The sequence below is a fragment of the Piliocolobus tephrosceles genome, chromosome 2 (genome assembly GCF_002776525.5).
Source record: "Piliocolobus tephrosceles isolate RC106 chromosome 2, ASM277652v3, whole genome shotgun sequence".
In the NCBI taxonomy this organism is placed as follows: Eukaryota; Metazoa; Chordata; class Mammalia; order Primates; family Cercopithecidae; genus Piliocolobus; species Piliocolobus tephrosceles.
In genome coordinates this window covers 144,548,352-144,570,689 of record NC_045435.1, presented here as the reverse complement: position 1 = coordinate 144,570,689, position 22,338 = coordinate 144,548,352, and positions in this window count along the sequence as shown.

Genomic DNA, 22,338 nt, shown 5'->3' with positions numbered 1-22,338 from the left:
CCTCCCCAAAAGAAGAAGCTGCTATGCTTCCTGTACAGCCTGCAGAACCATGAGCTAATTAAACCTCTTTTCTTTAGAAATTACCCAGCCTTGGGTATTTCTTTATAGCAATGTGAGAATGGACTAATACATGAGATATTTTGATACAGGTATACAATGCATAATAATCATATCAAAGTAAATATTCATTCCCACAAGCATTTAGATTTGTGTTTCAAACCTCCCAGTTATACTCCTTTAGTTATTTTTACATGTGCAATTAAATTATTATTGACTATAACCCACCTTGATTGCTATCAAATACTAGATTTTTTTTTTAAAATCCATTAACCATCCCCACATTTCCCCATTTGTCCTCTACCTTTCCCAGCCTCTGGTAAAATTCAGAGAGAATCCTTCTGCATTCTCTCTCCCTGAGTTGATTTGTTTTGTTGATCTTTTGTATTGTTTCTTTTGTTTTGATTTCATTTATTTCTGCTCTGATCTTTATAATTTCTTCTAACTTTGGGCTTGGTTTGCTCTTGCTTTCATAGTTAAGATGCATCCTTGGGTTGTTTATTTGAATTTTTTGTTTTTTTCTTTTTTGACGTAGGCAAAAAAGTACTGCTCTTGCTGTATCCCATAGGTTTTGCTGTGTTGTGTTTTCATTATCATTTGTTTCAAGAAAGTTTTCAACTTTGTTCTTAATTTCTTCATTGACCCACTGGTCATTCAGGAATATATTGTTTGATTTCCATGTGTTTATATAGTTTTGAAAATTCTACATTACTGATTTCTAGTTTTACTCCATTGTCATCAGAGAAGATACCTGATAATTATTTCTTTTTTGGTGGGGAATGTTTTGAGAATGGTTTTTTGGCCTTACATATGTTCTATCCTTGAGAATGATTCATGTGCTGAGGAGTACACAGTGTATTCTGCAGCCGTTGGGTGAAACATTCTGTAAATATCTAGTAGATCCATTTGGCCTACAGTGCAGATTAAGTCTGATATTTCTTTGTTGATTTTCTGTCTGGATGATCTGTTATATCATCTTGCTGAATTGACCCTTTTATTGTTATATAGTGACCTTTGTTTTTTCTTACAGTTTTTTTCTTGAAATCTATTTTGTCTGATTATAGCTACTCCTGCTGTTTTTTGGTTTCCATTTGCATGGAATATTTTTTTCCATCCTTTTATTTTCAGTCTCTGTGTGTCTTTGTAGGTAAAGTATGTTTCTTGTAGGCAATGGATCATTGGGTCTTGTTTTTTGTTTTTGTTTTTGTTTTTGTTTTTGACGGAATCTCGCTCTGTTGCCACACTGGAGTGCAGTGGTGCAATCTCATCTTACTGCAACCTCCGCCTCCCGGGTTCAAGTGATTCTCCTGCCTCAGCCTCCTGAATAGCTGGGACTACAGGCACATACCATTATGCCCAGCTAATTTTTATATTTTTAGTAGAGTCGGGGTTTCACCATGTTGGCCAGGATGGTCTCCATCTCTTGACCTTGTGATCCACCCACCTTGGCCTCCCAAAGTGCTGGGATTACAGGTGTGAGCCACTGTGCCCAGCCTGTCTTGTTTTTTTAATCCTTGCATCCACTCTGTGTCTCTTGATTGGAGAGTTTAGTCCACTTACATTCAGTGTTGTTACTGATAAGTAAGGATTTGCTCTTGCCATTTCGTTACTTGTTTTCTGGTTGTTTTGTGGTCTTCTCTTCCATCTTTCCTGCCTTCCTGCCTTCCTTTTAGTGAAGGCGATTTTCTCTGGTGGTATGTTTTAATTTTTTGTGTATCTGTGGTATGTTTTCTGATTTGAGGTTACCATGAGGCTTGTAAATAATGTAACCATTATTTTAAACTGGTGACAGCTTAACGCTGATTGCATAAACAAGCAAAAAGAAAACTAATAACTCTAACTTGGTCTCCCTGCTTTTTAACTCTTAGTTGTTTTTACTTATATCTTATTGTACTGTCTGTGCCTTGAAAAGTTGCTGTAGTTACTCTTTTTTTTTTTTCCTTTTGATACAGGCTGGAGTGCAGTGGCACAATTTGTCACCCAGGCTGGAGTGCAGTGGCACAATTACAGCTCACTGTGGCCCTGATTTCCTGGTTTCAAGTGATCCTCCCACCTCAGCCTCCTGAGTAGCTGGGACCAAAGGTGCACACCACCATGCCTGGCTAATTTTTATATTTTTTTTGTAGGTACGTGATTTCATCGTGTTGTCCAGGCTGGTCTCATACTCCTGGGCTCAAGTGATCCTCTCGCCTCCACTTCCTAAAGTGTTGGGATTACAGGTGTGAGCCACTGTGGCCAGCCGTAGTTATTATTTTTGTTGGGTTCGTGTTTTTATCTTTCTACTAAAGACATGAGTAGTTACACCACAATTAGTGTTATAATATTCTTTGCTTTTCTGTGTACTTATTGTTACCAGTGAGTTTTGTATCTTCAGATCATTTCTTCTTGCTCGTTAATACCCTTTTCTTTCCGATTGAAGAATTCCTTTAGCATTTGTTGTAGGACAGGTCTGGTGTTGATGAAATCCCTCATCTTTTGTTCAGGAAAGTCTTTATTTCTTCTTCATGTTTGAAGGATATTTTAACCAGATATGCTTTTTTGGGTAGAAATTTTTTTCCTTCAGCACTTTAAATATGTCATGCCACTCTATGCTGGTCTGTGAAACTTCCACTGAAAAGTCTTCTGCCAGATGTAGTGGAGCTCCATTTTATGTGACTTGTTTGTTTTCTCTCACTCCTTTTAGGATCCTTTCTTTATTTTTGACCTTTGGGAGTTTGATTATTACAAGCCTTGAGCTGGTCTTCTTTGGGTTAAATCTGCTTGGTGTTCTATAAACTTCTTGTACTTGAATATTGATAGTCTTTTTCTCTAGGCTTGGGAAGTTCTTTGTTATTAGCCCTTTGAATAAGCTTTTTACCTCTACCTCTCTCTCTTTATGGACAGTAATTCTTAGGTTTGCCCTTTTAAGGCTGTTTTCTCGATCTTGTGTTAGAAAATTTTGGTGCAGCTGAGCTGGCATCAAAACCACAAGACAAAGTTCTTCCCACTCGTCCCCTCCCCAGGCAGAGGAGTTTGTCCCCATTCCATTACCACCACAGGCCCATGGGGAGTACCGCTAGGTTACCTTTGATGTTCATGCCGATTTTCTAGGTGTGCTTCTTTTTTTCTTTTTTTCTTTTTTTTTTTTGTCATTTGTCTCCTCTAAGTGAAAATTTTCAAATAGCCTGTCTTCAAGTTCACTAAATCTTGCTTTTGCTTGGTGAATTCTATTATGAGACTGATACATTCTTCAATATGTCAGTTGTATTTTTCAACTACAGAATTTCTGCAGGATGCTTTTTAATTATTTCAGTCTCTTTGATGTATCTGGTAGGATTCTGAATTCCTTCTGTATTATCTTGAGTTTATTCAAAACAGCACTTTTAAATTCTTTTGTATGAATCGTTATGTAACTCTGCCTCTCCAAGATTGGTCTCTGGTGCCTTATTTAGTTCATTTAGTAAGGTCATGTTTTTCTGGATGGTCTTAGTGCTTGTGGATGCTCATTGGTCTCTGGGCATTGAAGAATTAAGTATCTATTGTAGTCTTTGCAGTCTTTGGTTGTTTGTAACCGTCATTTATGGGAAGGCTTTCCAGGTATTTGTTGGAACTTGAGTGTTGTAATCTAAGTTTATAGTCCCTGCATCTGTATTTCCATTAGAGGGTACCACCTAAGCTCAGTAATGCTGTGGTTCTTGCAGACGTGTAGAGGTACCATCTTGGTGGTCTTTGTTAAGATCTGAAGGAATTCTCTGGATTTCCTGGCAGAGACTTGTTCTCTTCCTTTACTTTCTCTCAAACAAATGGAGCACATTTTCTCTGTGCTGAGCTACCCTGGGGCTGGTGGAGAGGTGACACAAGCATTCTTGTGGCTGCCACCACTGGAAATGCACTGGCTCTTATCCTGGGTCCCCTTTAACTACTGACTGGCTACTGCTTGTGTTTGCTTAAGGTCCTAGAGCTTTACCGTCAGCAGTTGGCAAAACCAGCCAGGCTTCTGGGTGATGCCTTCCCTTAGGTCCTGTTTGGGTCTCTGGATATCTCTGGATGCCATCCTGGAGCCAAGGCCTGGAGGTAGAAACCTTAAAAATTTACCTGGTTCTCTGTGCTATTGCACCTGAGCTGCCACCAAACCTACAAGGCAAACCACAAAACAAAGTCCTTCCCACTCTTCCCTCCCCTTACCCCAGGCAGAGGAGTCTCTCCCTGGTCCATTGTCACTAGAGGCCCACAGGGAGTACTGCTGGGCTACCTCCAGTGTTCACCTATGGCCAAGGGCTCTTCACTCAGCTTGTGGTGAATGCTGCCACACCTGAGATTCCCCCTGTAGGGCAGTGGTCTCCCCTCTGTCCCAGGAAAGGTCCAGAAATGCTGCCCAAGAGCCAAGGCCTAGAATTGGGTACTTCAGGAGCCCACTTTATGCTCTTCTGTATCGTGGACAGGCACAAGACAAAGTACCCTTACTCTTTCTTCTACTTTGCTCAAGCAGAAGGAGTCTCTCCCATAGCCACCACAGCTGGGAATGTGCTGGGTCATACTTAATGCCAGCACGTCTCAGAGTCTCACTCAAGGCCCATGGCATGTACTACCTTGGCTACTTCTGCTGATCGTTTAGGGCCTAAGCACTCTTTAAGTCAGCAGGTGATGAATCCTGTCAGGGCTGGGTCCTTCTCTTCAAGGCAGTGGATTCACTTCTGGCCCAGGGTTTGTCTACAAATGTCATCCAGGGAACTAGGACCTGGAATGGGGACCTCAGGACTCTCTCTGGTGCCCTATCCTCCTGTGCCTGAACTGGTATCCAAGGTATAAGTCAGAGTCCTCTTTACTGTTTCCTTTCCTCTCCTCAAGAAGAGGGAAAGGGCCACTTTTGTTGCTGTGAGCTACGTTGCCTGGAGTTGGGTAAGCATAGTGCATACACTCACTTAACCTCCACGGCTGGTGTGTCACTAAGTCATGTGCCCCCCCCAAGTCTGCTGGCTCTGAGCCCAGCATGGTACTAGGACTTGCCTAGGAATTGTTGTCATTGTGGTCTAGACACCCTTTCAAGTTAATTTAGAACCCCCAGTCACGTTAGCCTGTGGGGGTGGAGCTTGTGAAAGTTCCAGGCTGCTGGTATGGGCAATTCCCCTGTGGCTAGTGCTGGTCTCAGTGCCCGCTTCATGGGCATCACCAGAGTTCTGCCCAGCTTTGCTTTTTTCTGTGACAGGGCATCAGTGAGTTCCAATGCAAAGCCTGCAGTTGGTGTGCTTTCTGTCCCCCAAGTGCACAGATTCTCTCTCCGAACCATGCAGTTTCTGCTGGTGGATGGGTAGGTGTATTAGTCTGTTTTCACACTGCTGATAACATACCCGAGACCGGGTGATTTATACAGGAAAAAGGGTTAATGATTTATACAGGAAAAAGACTTACAGTTCCACATGGCTGGGAAGCCTCACAATCAACGGTGGAAGGCAAGGAGGAGTAAGTCACATCTTAACATGGATGGCAGCAGGCAGAGAGAGCTCATGCAGGGAAACTCCTCATTGTAAAACCATCAGATCTCATGAGACTTATTCACTATCATGAGAAAACACGAGAAAGACCTGCCCCCATGACTCAAGTACCTCCTACTGGGTCCCTCCCACGACATGTGGGAATTCAAGATGAGATTTGGGTGGGGACACAGCCAAACCGTGTCAGGAGGGGTGATGTCTGCAATTGAAGACCTTCTTTCCTACCCTTTTCAGTGCCTCTTTCAGCGATACCAAGTTAAAACCAGGTACCATGATCACTCACCTGATTTTTAGTTCTTACAAAGGTGCTTTTTTATGTAGATAGTTGTTAAATTTGGTGTTCTGTAGGGAGGACAGTCAGTGTGGAGGCTTCTATTTGGCCATCTTGTTCTGACTCCCTCTTATCTAGGTTTTAAAAAACAAGTTTCCTCTCTACTTTTTGATTCTAATAGATAATTCCAAGCTTCTCTAGTGTGTTTAATGGTTTTTTTTAAAAGTATTTATTTATTTATGAGAGGGTTTTTAAAAATTTTTATTTATTAATGAATGAATGACAGGGTCTTGCTCTGTCACCCAGGCTGTAGTGCAGTGGTGTGATTACAACTTACTGCAGCCTCAGCCTCCCAGACTCAAGTGATTCTTCCACCTCAGCCTCCTGAGTAGCTGGGACTACCAGCAACACAGCTAACCATTCATTAAATGGGAGCCAGTAGCAAATCAGATTATACAATAAGCACTAAAGTTGCTGTTTAATCAATTTATATTTTAAGAAATATATTCATCAATAGGTTATAACTTGAAAGTGTTTATTAGAGAAACAATGTGTTAGTCCATTTTCACGCTACTGATAAAGACATACCCAAGACTGGGTAATTTATAAAGAAAAAGAGGTTTAATGAACTCAACAGTTCCATGTGGCTGGGGAAACCTCACAATCATGGCAGAAGGCAAAAGGCACGTCTTACATGGTGGCAGGCAAGAGAAAAAATGAGAGCCAAGTGAAAGGAGAAACCCTTTATAAAAACATCAGATCTGGTGAGACTTATTCACTATCATGAGAACAGCATGGGGGAAACTGCCCCCAAGATTCAGGTACCTCCCACCAGGTCCCTTCCACAACACGTGGGAATTATGGGAGTTAGTATTCAAGATGAAATTTGGGTGGGGACACAGCCAAGCCATATCAAACACTTCCCAACATTTACAGGCAAGAAAGAGTTAAAATTGGAAATGTATCTGTGTAAATAACAATCTGCCTATACATTGTCTTATAAATTAATTTCTCTTTACGTAGTTTTGAGTATTATTTTAAGATTATATCTTTTCCGCTGTTGCTGTTGTCAAAAAATGTTTTCATGAGAAAGGAGAATGTGTTTAAGAAGCCAGTGTACATTAAATTGAGAGAAATTGAGAGTCTTTTACTTTTACTTTATAGGCAGTAAAGTATTTACAAACCATGACTGCTTATTTAAAACCGGAAGCCAAATTTGTATTGTAATTAATCCAAATTGATCATGTTAAGTGAAATTGGTTGAAATCTGGTTTTATAAACTTTTTGATTTTATAAAATAGAAAGGAATTGTGTTTATTTATTTATTAATTTATTCATTACTCTCTTGCTGATGATCTTTTTGGTCTGAAATGGCCTGGCTGTTCTTCTAAAACTTAACATTCTTAGTGAGAACAGTTATAGATGAACAAAATCTCCTTTAATGTTTTAACTTCTACCTCTGTGAAAATGTTGTATGTGTTAGCTTCAGTAATACACTATGTTTTGTTTTCATTTTATAGTTTATATAGTGTTGATGGTGTGCCAGACACTATGCTGATTTCTTTTATTTGTAGTAATAAATTTAATTCTTACAACAATCCTGTGATCAAAAGCTATCCTTCTTGACTAGGCGTGGTGGCTCACGCCTGTAATCATAGCATTTTGGTAGGCAGAGGCTGGTGGATCATTCGATGTCAGGAGTTTGAGACCAGCCTGACCAGCACTGTGAAACCCCGCTACTAAAAATACAAAAAATACTACTAAAAATACAAAAAAATTAGCTGGATATAGTGATGCGGGCCTGTAGTCCCAGCTACTTGGGAGACTGAGTCAGGAGACTTCCTTGAACCCGTGAGGCAGAGGTTTCAGTGATTGGAGATCGCATCACTGCAGTCCAGTCTGGGCAACAGAGCAAGAGTCTATGTCAAAAAAACAAAACAAAAAAAACTCCAAAAAAAAACCAACTATCCTCTTGTTTACAGATTGTTCTTCTCTGGCATCGTTGATAACTGGGTCATGGAACATAGCTGAGATCCCTAAGATTTGGCTAGCATTGGTAGTTTTTGCCCAGTGGTGGGCTCAGAGAGTAGTTTTCTTTCAAGAAGGAGACTTGTTACACACCCACTGCAGCCACAGTATGTGAAAGTCTTCTTCCCAGGGGAAAGCCAGGCTTTACTTGAGTGATTACAGTGCCCAGTGTAAAGGTACCTGTGTAGAAAGCTGGGGGTTGTCATAGCCATCTTTCTCCCCTTGGTTTCTCACATTCAGTCGCAAGTACTACTGTTCTTTCAACAGTGTTTCACTTTATTAGTCCCTTCTTCCCTGTGTCCATTGAAGGAGTTCAAGTTGTTATCTCCAACTGGATGTGCTTAAGCAGTAGCCCCTGCTCTTCATTCCTCTTATGTATTACTCCACTCTAATTCTTTGCAAGTTGTAGACTTGAATAGCCTTTTTCTTTCTTAGTAATGACTATTAAGATATAATTCACATGCCATACAATTCATTCAAATTGAACAATTCAGTTGGTATATGCACAGAGATGTGCAACCCTCATTCTAGAAAGAAATCCTGTATTTTTTAATAGCAGTCATTCCCATTCCTCTGTACTTCCAGCCCTAGGCATCTACTAATCTACTTTGCCTCTATAGATTTGTCTGTTCTGGACATTTCATATAAAAATAGAATCATCTTTTAGTTAACATAATGTCTTAAAGGTTCACTGTACAGAAAGGTTACGTGTTCGGCCTGGGTTCAGCCAAGGGCTTGTAGCACAGAACATCCCTCTGGTTGTTCCTCAGAAGGTGCGGACTTGGACATGTGTATAGTCTGGACTACTAGGAATTACTGTGGCTTTAGCTGGACTCTTTGATTAATCCACTCCTGCATCCCCCATCTCTCGTTAAGCTTTTGACTAGTCTGTGTCTATTGGTATCATACACAGCTGTTAGTCTCCACTAATTCCTAACAGTATTAGTTTCTTAGAGCTGCTGTAACAAATCACCATGATCTGGGTGGCTTAAAACAGCAGAAATTAGTGCCTCACAGTTCTGAGAACTGAAAGTCTAAAATCAAGTTGTCTGCAGGGCCATTCTCCTTCTGAAACTTTTAGGGAAGAATCTTACCTAACTGGTCTGGTGTTTGCCAGCAACCACTGGCCATTCCTTAGCTTGTATCTGCATCACTTCAATCTCTGCCTTTGTATTTACGCAGTGTTTCTTCTCATGTGTCTGTGTCTTTACGTGGTGTTCACCTCTATATGTGTATGCCCAAATTTTCCTCCTCTTACAGGGATATCAGTCACACTGGATTAGGGTCCACTCTGATTAATTTACAGATTTGGGAGGGGGTTTAGGACTTCAGCTTTTTGGGAGGGGCGGGCACAGTTCAGTCCATAAAGAGCTTGTCCTTCACCAGCTGTGCCACTTGGATCTGCCCTGCAGAGCAGGACCTGTGTGTATGCTTGTTTGTGGAGACAATAGAAGCAGATGTTGCCATCCAACACACTGGATCTAGTAGGGGGAGTCAGAAGTGGCAAAACAAGCATTGCCTGGCTGCCACTACTACCTACTTGGTACAGGTCTTCTGTAGCATGGAGCTTTGGGAAGCAGTATCTGCTGATGTTCACCAGCTGCTAAATCTGCCAGGAATAGCTCTTCTACTCCAGGGATCTACAGGAGATGAGAGCTGCTACTCAACTGATGAGCCCACTAGAGTAACTCTTCTATAACACAGAGTTGTGGGGAGTGGGGGTAGTCTCTATCTCGAATGCCATGGCTTCCCACTATTATTACTGAATTTCGGATGATTTTGTTGAATGAATGTTTTACAATTTGTTGTAAGCCCTCTGATCAGTCTCCAGAGACTGAATTATTGTCTTTGCTAATTTTTGCTAGTTTAATAAGTGTTGGAGAGGAGAAGAGATTCCTCTAAGCTCTTTATACTCCTATTCTAGAAGTCTAACCCCTTGAATAGTTTTTAAAAGCACCACCTTCCAGTGTAGAGATTGGGATGACATATAATTATTCAGGTAATTTATGCCATAAAAGAATGATTCACATTAGTGTCAATGTTATTTTTCAACATACTCAACTGTTGTAAAGTTTTATAATCCTTTGTCATAAAGATAGAAATTATTTTAAAGTTTAATAGCCTGCTTTTTGTACCTATACACAAAACATAGAAGAAAAAAAGTGGTTAGAGAAGAATGTTAATAACCTTTCATTCAATGAGTGAAATTATTCTTGAAATATTTAGTAAGTTATATAACTGAAGTCTTTCTTTAGCTGGAAGCTGGAATTTTTCATAGTGAACTTAATAGTGCATCTCTTTCATGGGTATTTATTTGATGTAAATGTCACCATCTGGGCTGCAAATTTTCTCTTATTCAGTTAGTTGAAAGGGTCAGTAGGATACCTTTAAAACTGTAAAAAACTCTAAATACATTTAGCGCATGCACTTAATGATTTGTATCTAAGCTGAGTTCAAGATGTCTAAAACTGGAAGCTATGAGAAATTTCTGTTTTTTCCTCCCACTCTAATGTACTGCTTTTCAGACAGAATCCCCACGTGACTTCATTAATGATGAGGAATAATCACCAAGTATTTTAAAAATTATTTCCTGTAAAGCTTTGTAGTCTGTATCTTACTTTATAAGATGGTAACTATCTCTGTATATATTCATTTATTTTAATAATGCTTTTATTATTTTACAGATGGTTTGAACCTTATATTTTGTTTAGTCCATCCTCATCATTTTGATGAAGTAATTGAGTCCAGAGAGTATGTAACTTTGTAAGCTTTACAATCTAAGGTTACATATATAACTCTAAAGGCAAGAACAAAAACTATAACACTCCCGAAAATCCCTGAAGCAGTGTGTAGTATTTTTTCAGAAAGCTTTCATAAATACAATGTATTTTCTCTATAATTTAATATTATCATTATTTTGTGTAGCATTAATTTGTTATCTATAACAAATAATTGATTTTAGCCTTAACTTAGCTGTAGAGTCCTAAAGATTATGTATTTATATTTTTTTCTATTAGACAAGCATTTTCTTGTCTCCTTTCATAACATATGTGGTTCAGTAAAACATAAAATAACTTATCAGTAGTATTAATATAAATATGTAAAATCTTATCTATACATGTCACTTAATTTTTTGAATCCATGAATTAGGAATTATCTAGATTTGTTAGGTTTAAACAAATAATTATTTGCTTTGTTTTGTGCTGTACTGTTGCTAAAGAAGCTGTCTATATGTTATTATATTTGATCCTCACAACCACCTTATGAAGGTAGATTGGACAGCTTTTATTATTTCTGTTTTATTGATGAAGAATCAAGTTTGGTGTTTAAGTAAATTGCCTACATTTTAGGACTTTAATAATTTGCTCCTGTAGTTACCCATTTATTTTTATGTCACTGGTTAGTCATGGTAGTACTTACTGTCTTGTTTCTTCCAGGGAATACAAAAGTCTTGATGATTTTTATTCTAGACAATGTAAGAAGACCAATTTGGGTCATTTGGCATGACGCCAGGGCTAGCTGAGGTGTAAGCAATACAGGGTGAGCGTCCCAAATTCGAAAATTCAAAACACTTTGTGATTCAGACCTTTTTCAGCACCAACATAACACTGAAAGGAAATGCTCATTCAGTTCTCAATTGGATTTTTGGATTTTGGATGCCCACTAGGTAGGTGTAATGCACATATTTCAAAATCTGAAAAATTAAATGTCCAAAACTCTGCTGGGGTTAAGCATTTCAGATAAGGGCTATTCAACTAGTGTAAGTTAAACTTCTCTGAATGCAGGGATTCCTTTTTTCCCTTTCAGCAAACTCCTGTCCTTATTTTAGTTTTAGTTCAATGTCACCTTCTCTGTGAAGGCTGCCGTTTTTCACAGGATGCAGAAATCTCTTACTCCCTTGTGCTTTCTCATAGCACTTTTCTACTTGCCTCACTTGGTACAAGTATTATTTGTTCGTGCCATGATTGATTATTGAGCTCCTTAAAGGCGAAAGTTGTGATATGCCTCTTCACTTCTCCATGGCCTTGAATTAACCATAGTGGAGCTCGGTAAATGTTTTTAAAGTAAATGGATGAATAAATGGTACATGCTTGATATGTGTCTGTAAACTGTATAAGCCAAACATTGTGTACTCCCTGTTTCTGGAATAACTGTGCAACGCTAAAAATTTGTTTGCTATATGTTTGCTGGGTTTTGTTGCATAAATTGTGTAATCTTCAGTTGGTGCTTAGCCAGTTTATTCCTGTTCCACTTCATCACTTATGATTATTTGGGACCTGGATGAAGCAGTTTCATTGTAATGTTGTATTAGTTGAATCTGTGATTTTATAAAATACAAATTATTCAGGAAATTAAATTTCTTATAAAATCAAGTTTGTTGCTTGAACTCTGTAATATTTGTCTAAATTTGTTTAAAAATAAAAATCCTAGCTAAACTCTTGCCTATCCCAGAAATGAATTTAAGAAGGACCATATTCCTTATGAATTATGAAGGGAATTTAAAAGGGAAGCATCCAGGAAGGTGTAATTCGTATCTGGTAAACTGGCTGTTGTATTTTCTCTGCTTTTCTTCTCTTTCTTTTACCAGTTACCTGTAGACCATTTCCCTGTTTATTAGCTGCAGTACCAGAAGGTGGAATAGGAAATGAAGTTCACGTCCTTCAGTTTTGTTGTTAGCTGATTTCTTAAATTTCAGGTGTGAAGACCTATAAAAAAGTTAGGTTGTTTGTGCTGCATCCTTATGATTTTTTGCATCCTGTTATCACAGACAGTGATGACTTATGTATAATTGAGTAAAGCTGCAGGAAAGAAAAGCACTTAGGAAATGCCTCTTCAGATTTCCGAGATCTTTTCACACCTCTCTTGGAGAAAAGAATTAAAAAAAAAAAAAAAACTACATGGATTCTGATTATTTTCTTTATCTGTGGTATTTTGTTTTGTTAAATTGTGTGTTATATAATGAATAGTGGAATTGGGTTCAGTTGTGAATTACAGGAAGTGACACATAGGATAAAGATTGTGGTTTTATGTCTGTTCAGCAAACCACAGTGGAACTGAAATGAAACTATAAATATTTTAACTACACCAATTGCTTTCTGCCACCAACCAGGACTAGTCCTAATGAAAACTAGATATGCTGATACAAAGTTATTGAGAAGCAGTACAGAATATAGTCCTTATGTAGCATCAGGAAACTGTAGCAGTTTTGAATCTTCTAGGCATACATTAATTTTGATCAGCAAGAAACAATTATTAGGTTATTTTACTCTTTTAAGAATCGAAGTAGCCACAATAAAGCTATCCTGTATTTTTTTTTCCCTTGGGGACAAGGATTTAGATTTAATAATGAAATGTGTTTTATATAGTAAATATTCATGAAACAATTAAAAAGCAAATAAAAACATTCAATTTGTGTACTCTTTTCACAATTTACGTACTATTCTGTTGCTAGGCTGGAAGAGAAATAATTCCCACATTATTCACTTACCAGGAGTATACCATACTTTCAGAAGCTTTTTCTTTACTAGTGATGACTCATCATGTTACTGTTAGGATTTGAACTCTTGTAGGTCCTTTAGTATGTAGAAAACATTAGGATATATTTAATGGGATAGCATAAGTAATTTCCATTCTCATCTTTTCTTGAGTTTTAAAGTCTAAACCCATACTTACTCAGTCTTTGTCCAATAGTCAGAGTGTTTACACTTTGCTAAGTAGTTGTGAAAGTCCTCTCCAATGTATTTATTTCGTTTTTCAGCATGTAAGGCTTGGCTGCTTGACTCTTAGTTTGTGTAAGAGAATGTGCTGCTGTGAGAAATATAATAATGAATATCTAACCCCTCCATATCACTGACCTTCAGTCTAGTAGAGGAGAGAAATTTATAAAAGTAACTAGGGATCCCTTATATCCTAACCTCTCTTATCCTGGCATAGCTATTAATATCACCCCTTTTCACTTTAGAATGTTCTGATTTGGGTGATGAGTGATATAGTCACACTGTGAGTAATGAGGGGAAAGAGCAAATATTTTAACCTGATACTTTTTCTGAATTCATGTTCACGTGGTAGAGGATACCATTTGATTCTTGGAGACTCCCAAATATAATTTTCTGTCTCATTTTGACTTCTTATAGATACATGCTTTGTAATCTTTTATTTTTATTTATATATATTTGAGATGGAGTCTCACTTTCTCGCCCAGGGTGGAGTGCAGTGGCGCGATCTTGGCTCACTGCAACCTCCACCTCCGGGGTTCAAGTGATTCTCTTGCCTCCCGAGTAACTGGGTTTGCAGGCGCCTGCCGCCAAGCCTGGCTATTTTGTGTTTTTAGTAGAGATGGTGCTTTACCATTTTGGCCAGACTGGTCTCGAACTACTGACCTCAGGTGATCCTCCTCCCTCTGCCTCCCAAAGTGCTGGGATTATAGCCATGAGCCACCACGCCCGGCTGACTGTAATCTTTTAAAAAGGAAGAGAAGGGTACCAATTATCTGGCTTTTCAAAAGTTTTCAAAAAATTTTTGAGTTTTTGTAATTAACCCTTTGAGCAACTGCTGAGATTTTTATGTTCTTAAATTGGTTAGATTAAGAGAAACATTTAAGATATGTCTGTCCCTTGCCTTTTTCTAAATAATTTATTATTAATGTCACATATTCTATAAAAAAAGAGTATGAAGTTGTATGTAGTTTTGACTTGAGATTTTCCAGAAGTCTTTTAATGGCACATAAAGGTTCTTTTATTTTATTTTATTTTTTAAATACTTTAAGTTCTAGGGTACATGTGTACAATGTGCAGGTTTGTTACATATGTATACATGTCCCATGTTGGTGTGCTGCACCCATTAACTCGTCATTTACGTTAGGTATATCTCCTAATGCTATCCCTCCCCCTACCCCTGCCTCACGACAGGCCCCGGTGTGTGGTGTTTCCCACCCTGTGTCCAAGTGTTCACATTGTTCAGTTCCCACCTATGAGTGAGAACGTGCAGTGTTTGGTTTTCTGTTCTTGGAATAATTTGCTCCGAATGATGGTTTCCAGCTGTATCCATGTCCCTACAAAGGACGTGAACTCATCCTTTTTTATGGCTGCATAGTATTCCATGGTGTATATGTCACATTTTCTTAATCCGGTCTGTCACTGATGGACATTTGGGTTGGTTCCAAGTCTTTGCTATTGTAAATAGTGCCGCAGTAAACATACGTGTGCATGTGTCTTTATAGCAGCATGATTTATAATCCTTTGGGTATATCCCCAGTAGTGGGATGGCTGGGTCAAATGGTATTTCTAGTCCTAGATCCTTGAGGAATCGCCACACTCTCTTCCACAATGGTTGAACTAGTTTACAGTCCCACCAACAGTGTAAAAGTGTTCCTATTTCTCCACATCCTCTCCAGCACGTGTTGTTTCCTCACTTTTTAATGATTACCATTCTAACTGGTATGAGATGGTATCTCATTGTGGTTTTGATTTGCATTTCTCTGATGGTAATGGCACATAAAGTTTAATCTGCAATACAGAATTTGATATACCACCCCTTTCCTCTCACCATCATCTTCTCCATTTTACTAACGTGAAACTCCTTAAGCAGCCTTTTAACTAGGAGAAATACTTGTATAAGCCAATACAGAAAGATTATTTGTTGCATTTATAGGCAGGTTTGTTTGTGGCTGCAGTTAGTATTAGACGACATGTCACTTGGGATGTTATTCTGGAATTGCTTTTTCTAATTCTTTCGGTGAAGATATGTGACTCATTCTCTTTTTGCAAAGCAAAGGCTCGACAAAATTTTATAGATGGGTGAAATGTTTTACAGGTCTGAAAAAAGTGTTGTAAACCTGCTCATGAGGTTCAGACTAAACTTCTGTGCATAAATTAGGAATTGGTGTTGTCTAGGAGTTTGTGAAGATGAAGTTTTTCAGGGTTCTGGTTTCATGAAATGTCATTCTAGATTTCTGTCAATCTCAATTATAGTATGATAGAAGTATGCTGATTTCTTGCTTAACAATAATTATGTAGTATTGCAATAAGTAGTATGCAATAAGAACTTATGTCCTTTTTGTACATATTGTATGTAGTATACAGTAAGTATACTTATGTTGTCTTATTACCATAAACATAGAGCAGTGGTCATGATATATACTGAGGAAATCAAATGTTTTTTTGTGATCTAATATGAAAACTGATGCAACATTTCTGTATAATTTGCGACAATAAAAATGAAAAGAAATATGAGACATGCAGTAATCTCGACAAGCAAATTTCCTAATTTGCAAAATAAAAAGTTGTATTAGATGATCTCTAAAAAGAACCTTCTATCTCTGTGTCATCTTTGAATCTGTAAAATACAGTTGGTCCCTGACTTACAATGGTTAGATTTAAATTTTTTTGACTTTGCAATGGTGCAAAAGTGATAAACATTCAGTAGAAAATGTACTTCAGTGTGGTATTCAGTGAATTACAGGAAATGTTCAACATTTTGTTTAAAATAAGCTTTGTGTTAGATTATGCCATATTTTGCCCAAATGTAGGCTAATGTAAGTGTTCAAGCATGTTTAAGATAGGCTAGGGTAAAGCTGTGATGTTTTAGTAGGTTAGGTATGTAAATGCTTTTTTGACTTTGGATATTTTCAGTTTATGGTGGGTTTATTGGGATGTAATACCATTGTAAGTTGAGTTGCATCTATAGATTCATTTAGCTAAAATGCCTTAATCTCTCTCTCTCTCTCTTTTTTTTTTTTTTTTTGAGACGGAGTCTTGCTCTGTCGCCCAGGCTGAGTGCAGTGGCGCGATCTTGGCTCACTGCAACCTCCGCCTCCTAGATTCAGGGGATTCTCCTGCCTCAGCGCCCTAAGTAGCTGGAATTGCAGGTGCCTGCTACCATGCCCGGCTGATTTTTATATTTTTTGTAGAGACGGTTTCACCATGTTGGCCAAGCTGGTCTCGAACTCCTGACCTCAAATGATCCGTCCACCTCGGTCTCCCAAAGTGCTGGAATTACAGGCATGAGCCACCGCTCCCGGCCTAAAAAGCCTTAATCTTGATAGTCTTTTTGGACATGCACTATTTAAATTGAGTACAATACTCATACTTATGCCCTTGCCCCCTTCTCCCTGGATCTCATTTGCTGAAGTAGACATTGATTTCTCTTGGAAATGTAACAAAAGTTTTGATGAACATTTTAATGTTTAGTGAAAAGATGAGAATTCTGAGACATGAATTTTTATATTTGATAATAGGAACTCTAGTTATAGGGGAAAGTTAGTATTTTGAAAAGGCAAACCAAGTAGGCAAATATTTATGGAGTTTCTAACACAAGCAAGGCTCCCTTTTCCCAGAATGGGCATCAAGAAATGTCCATTGAGTGAACATTAAATAAATTTTATCAGTTGCTGTGGGGGATAAAATTGCATATAATTTTCACTTTATAGTTTGTTTTGAATGTGCTGGAAACAGTTAAAAGTAAATGCGTGTTTATATTTTGCCAAAGTATCAAGACAGAATAGTAGGCAGACAATTGGTATTTAGACAGGCAAAAGGGCAGATTCTCTGCCAAATGGTTATAAATGAAATTGATGCAAGGAATTTAAATATTAAGCTTTGATGAGAGATTGTTATATTTTCTCAATATTATTGTTTCTGTTGGTATGCAAACTAATTAGATACAACAAATAATTGGAGCCGGTGGCTCAGACTGGCTTGCCACCATTGGCACACACTGGAGGGTGGCACAGTTGTCCTTATTGTTGGCCAGGAAGTCTTCAATCAAGGCTTAACTGTAATCTTATCTGCAAATTCCTCCTGGTCTTCTCTGGAGAACGTTGTCTTACATGTGTCTTTGGAAACAAGGAATTTCCCAGGAAATCCTCACCATCTTTACTGTCTGTGATATTAGTACAATTTGTATTCTGCCTTTTTAAAATATTTTAGTAATCTTAAAACTTGACCACTCTGGAAGAATGAATTTCCATATTTGGCAAGAATAAAAGGTATTACAAAGCATCCTGCTTCTGCATTAAGTGGTAGTTTACAACAAAGCTGCTGATCTTAATCTTAATTGTGCATTTAAAAAAACAGGAATCTTGTTAAAAATTTATATTTCTGTGATGCTACCCCGTACATTTTAATACAGTAGGCATGGGATAAAACAAACACTCGAGAAGCTAGCCTTTCCTCAGCTTTCCTAGAATGGAGACTGCCTCCCAAAATATTCAGAAGTCAGAAATGACTTTAAAACTAAAGTGTTTATGAACAAATTTAAATAAATTTGGTCTGTAAATATGTACTTCAGAGCTGAACTTGGTACCCTCTTTTCACAGCTCTAAATGTGATACTTTCAATTACATGAACTCATTAGTCTCTATTAGCATACTTCCAGACATTAGAAATAAGACTTTGAAAGAGCTCTTCTCTTATTTTATTGTATGGAAGTAAACATTGAAAATCCTTACAAAAATAAACATAGTCCACATTGCTGGCAGGATACGTTTATTCTATAGGAGGTAGGTGACAGCTGTTTTAAAACTTTGACACGCAAGTACAAGAAAGATTAGAATCCTGTGGTCTACATTATATATTGAATAGTACACGAATTACAAGGAGGAATGATTTGGGTGTCCCCTCATTGAGTCACTTGAATTTGGACAAGGCAGAGTGCTTTCCCTGTAGGTTATGAAGAGAATTCAAATAACCCCTTCATTGTCCAGCAGCTTTATGCATCAAGATTGGACTAGAAAAATTGTGGGATGAATGAATTTAGGATTCTAAAATGCTCCAAACTTTTCAGTTCTTTCTGTTTGCATAGTTGCATTGTAAGAACAGATCGAATTACTAGCCTATGCTCAGAAAACACATTTGAGGTTAGTTTTGTCCAAAGAGCATATATACTCTTCCGTAATAAAAGTCTATGAATATTTATTGTTATTAATATTGTTATTAAAAAATATTAGAATGAAACTGTTAAGCTACTTAATTATTTCTAATTATCGTTTATGATTCTGTAATACCAAGGTAGTTTATGCATATAATTAATATATTAGTTGACTACTCTTGCCTTTTTCTTTTTTTAAAAAAGTAACGTTTGCATGGAATATCTTTTTCTGTTCATTTTCTTTCAACCTGTTTATGTATTACTTTGGATTTTAAAAGTAAATCAAAGCCAAGTTCACATCTTAAATGTTCTCATGAAGTTCTTTTGAATTTTTTCCATTAATGTCAGAATACGTGTTTGGGTAAGTGGCACAAACACTTTTAAAATGTAGAAAATGGAATATTGATACAAAGCAGAGTAGAAACAGAGCTTTATTCAATAAGTCAGTCTTTAAGTCATTAAACAGATATTTGTTCAATACCTGATAGGTGCCAGGTTTAGGTGCGTTGTTTAGGTGCCAGAGACATAGTAATGAACTAAACACAGAAAACAAAATACTGCTGACCTGGAGTTTACATTGTAGTGGAGGAAGAAGAAAATGAACAAATAAACTATATCATATGTCAAAATGTAATAAATACTTCGGAGCAAGGTCAAGCTGGGAAGAGAGCAGAGTAAATAGCTATCAATGGATGGGGGCGGGGAGGGGGTAAGGTGATTTCACATAGGGTGATCAGAGAAGACCTCTCTGATAAAGTGACATGAAGACCATAAGATGGTGAGGAGGAGACAAGGTGTGCTGATTTGTCTGGTAGAAGAGTGTCTGAGGTAGAAAAGGGCATGCTGACATGTTGGAGGGACCAATGGGAGATTAGTGTGACTGGAGAAGAATGAACCATGGAAAGAGTGGGAGGAGATGAGAGAGAAGCAGCAGGGAATTGAGCCATGATGAATCCAGTAGGATATGATAAAGACTTTGGTTTATGTGAGATAAGAAATTACTAAGCGTTTTGAACAGAGTGGTCACATGATTTAGCTTACATTTCAAAAGGAACATTTGGTCATTTGTGTATACTTGTCTAGTTGCTTAGTGAACGACAGCAGGAAGACAGGAATTTAATGCAACTAATTTTTAAATCTTTTTTAAAAGATGAAGTTGGACTAGATAATTTCACATGGCCTTTTTACTTCTAAAGCCCTATGCTTCTTTAGCTTAATATGGATCTGAAGTAATTGATTTAAAAAATTTCGAAGTATGTAAAGGAATACTGTGGAATAATTATTTGTATTAATGCTGTTGCTGTATATTCAATGCTGTATTATATTTATATCTTTCCACTTTTTTTCTTTTTTTCTTGAGATGGGGTTTTGGTTGCCCAGGCAAGAGTACAGAGAGGGGTATCTTGGATCACTGCAGCCTCGACCTCCTGGGCATTGATCCTCCTACCTCATCCTGCTGAGTAGCTGGGACTACAAGTGTGTGCCATTGTGCCTGGCTAATTTTTGTATTTTTAGTAGAGATGGGGCTTCATGATGTTGCCCAGGGTGGTTTTGAACTCCTGGGCTCAAGCAGTCCACCTGCCTCGACCCCTACAAGCATGAGCCATTGCACCTGGCCATCTTGCCACGTCTGAAAAACAAAAACATACATGGCAGTTATTAAAATAAAGATAAATCACTGAGAAAAAACATTTAAAAGCATGTGATTTTAAATTTTAAAAGCTGTATGTAATAAGATTTTGAAGAAAGAAAAGTTAATAGGATTTATATAACGAAAGAAAATAGTTGTGACAGAAAACTGGGCTAAGGAAATTGGTGCATTTGAACACAAATTTTAGCTTTGAGTTTCCTGGCAGCCAGTGGTTGTGTACGTGTGTGTGTGTGTGTGTTTGTGTTTGCAGCTACGGATATCTCTCTAGGAAATTTATCAGGTGATGTTTTTGTTTGAGAAAAGGAGTAGTATTTAGTTACCTAGGAAATCACTTCTAGGTGCCAACCAAATGTATTTCACTAAGACTTGAAATCATTTTGATAATTTAAAAGAAACGCAGCACTTTGTAAGACTCCCTTGACACTTTAAAAAGTGATGACAGGTGTGCATAGCTGTTAGCCCTGGAAAATACAGCTATACATTTCGTTTTACAGGTGATAAAAGCATGTATTTTGAAGCAGAGATTTGTGAAAATTACTATGAAAAGTACGACATTGGTGATGTATTACTCCCCCTCATCTGCAGGTCCCACTGGTACCTCTGTATTGGTTCTGTTCTTTAATAGATCACAATTTCAGCCTTAATCTGAAATACCTAACACCCTGCAAGGCTCTCTGAGACTAGTGGTTTTCAAACTGTGTTCCAGGGGATCATGGAGGCATATCAAATGCAGAGTCCTGAGCTTCTAGAGCTTTGAAGAAAGGGTTCTTTTTCAATTTAAATGTTTCTTAAATTTCATACTCAGTGTTCATCAAATATGATATTTATCTGTGTCTCTTTGGAAGGCTGTAAAAGTTGAGGGAATAAGGACATTTGAGTGACTAGCCTTGGTTATTTTTTTCTTTAAGAGAAACATGAGAGTTATTAGGACTAAAAGATATTTTGATGTTTCGTATCAGCAATAGGGAGGGAGAACCTCAGGCAGGTTTTCCTCCCCAACTCCTCTAAATCTTTTGTATTCCTAAGAGACAGGTTTTCTGGCACAAAATTGCCCACCATGCCTATTTGACTCAGTTTTTTTCACCTGCAAGAGAAAAAAATTAAGACCCTACAAAGCTTCCCTAGCCTTCCTTTGTTTCGATTAGAAAAGAGTGATGAATGACAGTTTTAAAATAATTTGACAGTATTTATAATCCTGTGTATTATGATTGTTAGTAATAGTAGTAAGTAATAGTAGGAGCAATAGTATCTCGTAGTAGTTCACAGTTTAGAAAATATTTGTTTCTGAGTATTAAATAACATGTATATATCTGAGAGATATATGTGATACATGTCTGAACATATTTATGAGAGATATATTAGTCATCACCTCCATATGACATGAATACAATCAAACTTTGTAAAGGTTAGGTAGCTAGCCTAAGATAACAGACTAGTAAATACTAGAATCTGAGACTCAAGTTCAGATCATAGAACTTCAGATCTCATGTTCTCTCAATTGTATTATTGTTAAATTAAAAGTTTCAGTTGTTGATGCATTTTGTCCTCACAGAAAGATCAACATTAATTTGATTCTTTGTATTATTTAGAAAAGAAAGTTTCTATCCTTACCCAAAACTTACCTTAAATTGAAATATGCACTCTCATATCTAGTAATAAGACATATTTTATTAGATTGGTGCAAAAGTCATTGTGGTTTTTGCCATTAAAAGTAATGGTAAAACCTAGTAGTAATAAAATCGTCTGTACTGATTTTTCTTTTAAAAAGAGGTCTAAAGGTTTCCTCATCTACTTTATTCTAGTAAAACTTACTAGTACTTTGGGGTTGATTACTTTTATTGAAGACTTTCAAGAAATCTCTTTGTCTTTGTCTTCTAAGCCCTCAAGATCTTTTTCTCGATCACTATTGATGGGGCACAGCCATTGGTGTTTAAACGTCCTACAACTGCATGTCAGTGGTACCTACTCATAGGAAAAGATTTTAGTGTACAAAA